Genomic DNA, 7859 nt, shown 5'->3' on the forward strand with positions numbered 1-7859 from the left:
TCTTAAAGAGAATCTGTACTCTAAAATTCTTACACTATAAAGCATACCATTCTATTCATTATGTTTTCCTGGGCCCCTCTGTGCTGTTTCTGCCTCTCTCTGCTGCAATCCTGGCTTGTAATTGCCATTTTTATCCAGTGTTTACAAACAAACGACATAGCAATTGATACGCTGAGAAGAGCTGAGTGTGTGAGTCATACAGAGTGTGCAGGGGGCCTGGGGACGGTGTGTATAGCTTCTAACCAATCACAAGCAGCACAGCACATTCCACACATTCCAGCCTCAGCCCGACAGAGCCGACAGAGGAGAGAAGATTAGATCATATAACAGAGATAATACAGCCACTGTGCAAATAGGAAAGGCTGAAGTAAGCCAGACCACATTAGAACAGGTATAGCAACTTACAGGATAGAAGAAATAAGGATGAACATTTTGTTACAGAGTCTCTTTAAAGTGAACCCAAGGTGAAAATAAACTGATAAACAATTGCATCTTTCCTCCTACTCCTAAAAATGACTTTTTTAAAGTATCCCAGGGTTTTTTGTTTTTTTTATATTTAAACATTTACAAAGAAGGTTGAGTGCATTACTGTCTCTATTCAGTGGCAGCCTACTAAGTGTCCCAGAGTTAGAAAAAGGTCAATAGTTCATGTATTATATCTCTCCCTGCCCTCATAAGTTGTATTTTGCCAGGAAAACTTTGATGGCTGTAAGATGCTTATCAGTGATGTTTACTATATTCCCAACATGGTACCGACAAGACAGAAGCTGCCACATCCATGCCTATAAATTAACTCTTTCAGGCAGCAAAATAAAACAAGTAAAACAGCCTGGTTACTATCTGTTTTTCACTGTACATATGTCATGTTTATCTCATCACGTCATATCTCGCCTCTGGTACACTTTTAAGCCTCATCTACATGGTACAATTTTCTATCAGATCGGATCTATTAGATGGATCTATTAGATAATTTCCAACCGGTCCAAGCGGATTGCGTTAGATTTTGCGATAGATTTTGGGTACTTTTCAAAGCAAAATCTATCGCAAAATTGATCTGAAACAATTTGGACGTCTACACACGATTCAATTTCCTATTAGATCTATCTGATAGGTCCGTCTATCTGATGGAAAATGGTACCGTGTAGATGAGGCTTAAAACAGGAGTCAATTATTATTTCCAAACTGTCTAAAAAACGCACGATCTAATGCAATGCTTCAGGGCAGTAGGAATGCAAATCTGTTTTGTAAGTGTGTATTCAGGACGCTCATCTAATGCTTTAGACTCTACAGACTCACATCCCATTTCATGCCCTGCCTTCATTAGTGCAGTGCAAGGTCTGGAATGGGATGTAACTTGCTGGAGGGGATTTACTGAAGACGCAGTAGGTGGTAATAAACTGTGATGTGGGTAAAATTGTGTTTGAATATTAATGAAAAAATCCAGCGGGTCTTAATATGTGGGTGCATGTGAACTCACAATGTGAGGGATTTATTAACCATATCGTTATAGGTTTAGTTATAGCACTGAGCTGGAAGGCCAACACCACTTCTTCCCAGAAGAAAGCCACAGCAAAGACTGTTCTTCCTTCGCCAACTAAAGAAGTTTGGTATGGCCCAGGAACTTCTAAGGTCCTTCTTTTCTTCCACTATCGAATCCGTCCTCTGTTCATTCATCCTGGTCTGGTACGCTGGCTCTGCCGCTAGTGAAAGCTACAAACTTCAGAGGGTAATCAGATCAGTGGAAAGGATCATTGGAAAATCGCTTCCCTCACTAGACCTCCTTCACTACTCCAGACTGCTCTTCAGAGCAATGAGGATTGCCAACAATCCCTCGCACCGAGGCTACTGTTTCTTTGGTCAGCATCCTTTCGGGCCAGAGCTTTCAGGCCATCTCCACCAGGACCTTAAGGCATAGGAATGCTTTTTCCCCCTCCGCTGTCAAACTATTGAACTCTTTCCATGCCCTCCCCCCTCCCAGAGCTCATCCTCCCTCCTTTTCACCCAGGCTGTGGCTGCAGCTGCTGCATCCTGGCTGTTGCTATTGATAATGCTGGTACTGTTACATACCCTTGCCTATACTGCCACTTTTTTTATTGATTATTGTGTTCTGTATTAGCGCCGAATTTTGGCCTGTATGCTCCCTATATGTGCCAAAACCAATTCCATGCATGTCCCTGTCTTGTTTGGGGAATAAAGCTGACTCTGATTATGTTAATAAGCCCCTGTTGACGACTGCTGTGGTAGCCACTGAATAGTAGACAATGCTTGTTTATAACCATAAATATTGTCTAACTATTGCAATGTTGCACTATTCGCCTACACAATATTTCACACAATGGTGTGCTAAGACACTACTATTGGAATTATGCCCTTGATTGCAGCTTTCCTTAATTGTTCCACATTTCTGTCATTTTCATCAGTGGCGGGCGGCAATTCATTGCTGTCTCACCATAGGAATGTCCACACAGTTAAAGGAGCACTATAGTGAATTAACTCATTTTAATTAACAGAAACAATAAAACAGGTATGGGGTAGAAGTGTAAAAAAATTGATGAAAAAAAAGGCAGGGCCATCACAATAATCAACTATTCACTGGCATCCCGTCGCTTGTTATAGTTAGTGACGGAGATGACTATCAGCTCATTCACCTGTAGTGGGCAACAAATGTAACAGCAGTTTTTTAAAGGAATTTTTCTAATTTCACAGATGTGTTAGGAATGGTGGTGACTAGGATGCCCACTAAATAAGTGATTATTGTGATGTCTCTGATTATTTTTTTTTTCACTTCTACCGCATACCTGTTTCATTGTTTCTGTTAATTAAAAATGAGCTAGTTCGCTATATTTCCTTTTTAACAGCAGCAGCAGCACAGGGAACCCAGCAAGCAATCAGTGGTGGAGCCTTCTTGTTGGACAGGTTAAGACCCACTGCTGTGCAGAGCAGTACTAGTGACTGTCACATAGGCAACTCCAATCTGTCCAAGAGTAATTGTAAATGCAGTGTTCCAGTTGGTGTAGTTCACAAGTGCATTTAACCTCTGATTGACCCACTATAGCAAAAACTGTCCAGTAAAATTGCAGCATACAGCCAATGATTGCCATTTCTCCAGGGACCGGGACGGACATTCTGCCAATTGGGTTCATCTTGTCTCCGGGGTCTTAGTGGAAGGGCCACCTGCCTTGGCAGCCTAAGCAAGATGCTTGGCTCTGTCCAGCTCTTGCTTAGATAGAATCACAGTCCTGAAATCCATTATACTGGAGAAGTATTTTAGCTGGCCTATGAATGTATTCTGATCCCATTGCAAGGCAACAAAATCAAATATGGAAAAATAAGCTTCCATATTTCTTTGCCTAGATTAAGTTGTATTTCATTCTCCAGTTCAGCTATTTTACTTATTCCCCCTAGAGGTCATGCAAAATGTTCATGTTAGCAGCAATGTCCTACTGTCTGATGAAACCAGTATTTGGTGAGAGTGCATGTGTTCTCGCTTTGTTTGATTTAGGCAGAGATAAAAGCAAAAAATATATTACCCTACTGATTACCTAATTTATCTCTCTCTGCGCGTAATTTGGGGTCAGGCTATTGCCGGTACACAAATTACAAAGATTTAATTCTGGCTCCCAAATCTGGTGCTGGACGGGCACTGAGTGGGCACCGTAATTACCTGCTTCGTTTGGGGATGCTGCACCCCCTCTCCCTGACTGCTACTTGCAGGGTGTCATTGTATTGAAGTTGATGCCATGATGAAGCTCTTGATTGCATCAGCTGTTCTGATGCTACTCCTCTGCTCCATTTGTAGGTGAAAATAGCTGCAATATAGCTGCAAAATATTGCAAAAAATTGAAATAAATTGTGACGGATTTCGTGGGACATAGCCCACTTCCTCAGGCAGTATTAACAGGAGCAGCTGTTCTGAGATCAAAGCAAGAAATTTGAATAGCAACGCTAGTGGAGAACCATGTAGAATAACAAATAGACTTCTGATTAAGGCCTTGGCAGATGTTGTATAGATGGCAGAGGCAATGCAAATGGCAGAAATAATGAAGATGTTTTACTGATTTTTACCGATTGTGTTCTTGCATGCTGGTCAACAAAAGTTCAATTGCATACTTAAATGTTCAATAAAATATGTTAAAATGTTAATACATTCTAAAGGACCACTATTGTGTAAAATGCATAAAACATTGGTATATAAGATGCATATTTGTCACAGATAAAATTGAACTAAGTTACATTTTCCCTATGTCATTGTCACAGTAGACAGTAAAAATCAAACAAACGTGATAGGTTTTGTACTAGTCCAACTCCTCATGGGGATACCCATGAATTCCTTTATTTACAGTGGCACAGTCCAACTGTGAGAATAGCGTCCACGGGATTATACAGGTTTGTCAGTATCTTTGTATAGGATATATCAATGGAGAACTTTTGCAAAGAAAATCCCCATGAGGAAATTGACTAGTCCTGAATGTGTCAGATTTTTATTGCCTACCGCAAGTGACAGCCACATAGAAACATAGGAAAAAAAGTAATTTATAGTGCATTTTACTACAAGAACAAATGTACTTTTTATATGTACGCATACACATGTATTTTAAATTTTACTATTTTTCTAAATAGTGGTCCTTGAAACAAAACACGTAACACATGTTATAGAATTTGCATAACTCGCAATATGCACACAATGTCATCCATACAAGGCCTTTTATGAAATTTTCAGAATGTACATTACACAAGGAATGCAAGTGTTGTGTGTATAACATAAGTTATGCTAATTGCGTAATGCATATCAAGTAATATGCATAACGTAGTTTAGCGAATATTCCCCATTGTTACAGGTTATGTAGGTTGAAAAGAGACATGTGTCCACCAAGTTTAACATTTTGAGCCTTCCTGTTCCTTAACCCCCTTGGCGTTCTGATTCTTTCTGGATTTTAGGGTCTAAATGCGGTGCAATTTTTAACATGCTTTCAGACCCTAAAACCTGGGCAAGATCACACCGCAGAGAGATCTGCAGCAGCCCCAGCAATTACTCACCTCCCTGGGATCCAGCACTTCAGTTCTGCCTCCGTCCTCCAGGTGGCGCTTTAACCCTACAGTGAGATTGCCGGCTGTCGACAGACGGCGAACTCACTAGGGGAAAAAGAGCCTCAGAGGAGAGAAGGAAGAATGGCGGCATCCTCCGGGAGGTGAGTTAAAATGCCTACTGCGAGCATTGCTCTGCATAGACCTCCCGGCGCCTACCGCGAGTTCAGCTGGGATAACTGCTCCTAGCTTGTTTTTTCCACCCGAGCTGGATTTGTGAAACCGCTAAGGAGGTTAAAGGACACCTGAACTGAAATGGATATGGAACCTGCCGAATTGATTTACTTTTAAACAACACCACTACATTTGGCTGTAGTAGAATCTGGATCAAACACCTGAAACAAGCATATGGCTAAGCTAGTCAGACTTCAGTCAGAAGCATCTGATCTGCATGCTTGTTAAGGGTGAATGGCTAAACATATCATAGGCAGAAGACCAGCAGGGCAGCCAGACAACTGGTATTGCTTAAAAATAAATAAATATGGCAGCCTTCATATCCCAGTCAGTTTGGGTGTCCTTAACCACTTCTGTACCACAGGGTTTTTTGCTGATCGGTGCTGCGTGGGCTCTCCAGCCCGCAGCACCGATCAGCTGGCAGCCAGGGCGATCAGGTTGCCACCCGTTTTTCCCCACTAGGGGGATGTCCTGCTGGGGGGGTCTGATCGCCACCGGCTGCTTGCGCTTGCGGGGGGGGGGGCTCTTCAAAGCCCCCCTCCGCAGCGCTTCCTGGCCTCATTCCCCTTCCCTCCCTCTCCCTTCCTCTGTGAGCGGCGCAGGATGGATTTCCGTCCTGCGCCTGATGGGATAGGCTTTAGCCTATCAGATGCCGGCAATCCCCGGCCAATCAGAGGCCGGGGATCGCCGATCTTCCCCGTGTGTTTACATTTACCCTGCGAGCCGCCGATCGACTCGCAGGGTGTTCACGGAGACACCCTCCGTGAGCTGACATGGAACGGCCGCTCATGGGCGTACTTAAGCGTACGCAGAATCCTGAAGTGGTTAATCATAATCAAGGGAAAATAAAAGTCACAATGGTTAAAATGATCTCCCAAACTGGAGTAAGGTCCTTCCCAGTTCCCATATCTACCAATCAAAGCTGCGAATGCCCTTCAAAGTAAGGAAAGCATCTCTACCCCTTTTAAAAGTAAATATAGAATTTGCAATAACTATTTATCAGAGGCGTATCTACAGGGGTACAAGTATGCCATGCGCCATGGGTGCCACTTACTGCAGATGCTGCTCTATAGCATCCCTGATGTTCTCAATACACAATCTAGTTTTTATTAGGGGAACATTCTGCTGCCTGGTTACATATTTTTAGGGTCAAGCTGCCTAACTGTTAAGGGATATGAAAAGGTAGATCTATTGCAATACTCCATTCTTACAGGCAATGCTTTACCTTAACTTGGACATAACCAATTCAACCAAGACTAAATATTTGGAGGGTGCACCTCCTTCCCCGGGGGCAGATTATAGTGTTTGCCATAGGCGCTGTTTTCTCTAGATACACCTCTGCTATTTATTTTGCAACAATATTCCATAGCGTTACCTTTCCTATAGTGAATAACCCTTTCTAAAACAGGATCTAAAACCTTTCCTTCATGTGTAGGTACTGTCCTGGCATTTTTAATTATTTTATTCTTCACATATTAATCCACAAAACAACGATGATGATTGGTCTCTTTGCCAAGCTGCACTTGCCAACTTTATAGCTGAACTCTCTTTAGACTGTTCTTTTAAGATGGAGGATTGGATGTGATGTGTGGAAACAAGTTCCATTTTGTCCATTATTATTATTATTATTATTATTATTAAACTTTATTTATAAAGTGCTAACATATTACGCAGTGTTGCACAATAGATGGGAAAAAAATTACAACATAAAGCAATTTTATAGGGACATTATAGTGTTGAATAGTACATAAAATAGTGATGAAACAATGTAGGGATAAATATAGCAGACAAGTCGTTGAGTCTATATGGGTGGTGAGAAGACCACACGGGGAGAAGGGCCTTGCAAAATAGGCTTACAATCCGTGGGTGACCCGCTTCTCCAGTGGTCACCTAGGGAACATGTGAGGGAGCTGGTGAGGGTGGCAGAGTGGCGAACTACAGGTTGCAGGTGGATGACTCACTGCATATATTTGCAGGGCAGTGCAGGCTTGACAGTGTGTTTATTTCATTAATTTGATTACAGGTGCCTCCATTGATGTATTGAAGCCTGTTTAACCCCTAGCAGCCAATTTATTTAGAGGACTTGCAAGTGCTCCAGGCCAATTTATTTTAACACTTTTTTATTTCTTATTTGTTACATTTTATTGCTAATAATTAGTACTACTGTAATGGGTATTTATGGCCACTTGCCCATATACTTGCCCATTTGCCCATACACTTCTATGGGCCTGTCCACACTTCAGCATTGTAACAGATCACATTATCCTAACTCGCTTCATGCAGCGCGCACAGTGGCGATCCAGCCTAAATGTTCTATCAGAGAGCTAAGAGGAGGGCCACTTCATCTGCCATCTCTGTAAAAGTCATCATGACACCACCATCCTTGGTATCATCAGCAGTGATGGTGAACAGGAATACCGCAATGAGATCGATTGTATTTGCAAATGGTGCTCAGATAGCAAAGAAGCAAAGTTCTTAACAGAGAAAACAGTGGAACTGGTCGTTGACTTCAGGAAGCGTCCTCCTTCACCTACCCCTATCTTCATAGAGGGCTTTGAGGTCCCCAGAGTGTCAAGCGTTCGGTTCTTGGGCACCACTAT

The 7859-nt window shown here is 42.2% G+C and overlaps 1 pseudogene; it reads right to left on the reverse strand.

Moving 5' to 3' along the window:
* Positions 1-2434: 2434 nt before the first annotated feature.
* Positions 2435-3340, reverse strand: LOC137522780 (sideroflexin-2-like; annotated as a pseudogene).
* Positions 3341-7859: the final 4519 nt, after the last annotated feature.

This window comes from Hyperolius riggenbachi, chromosome 6 (genome assembly GCF_040937935.1).
Source record: "Hyperolius riggenbachi isolate aHypRig1 chromosome 6, aHypRig1.pri, whole genome shotgun sequence".
NCBI lineage: Eukaryota > Metazoa > Chordata > Amphibia > Anura > Hyperoliidae > Hyperolius > Hyperolius riggenbachi.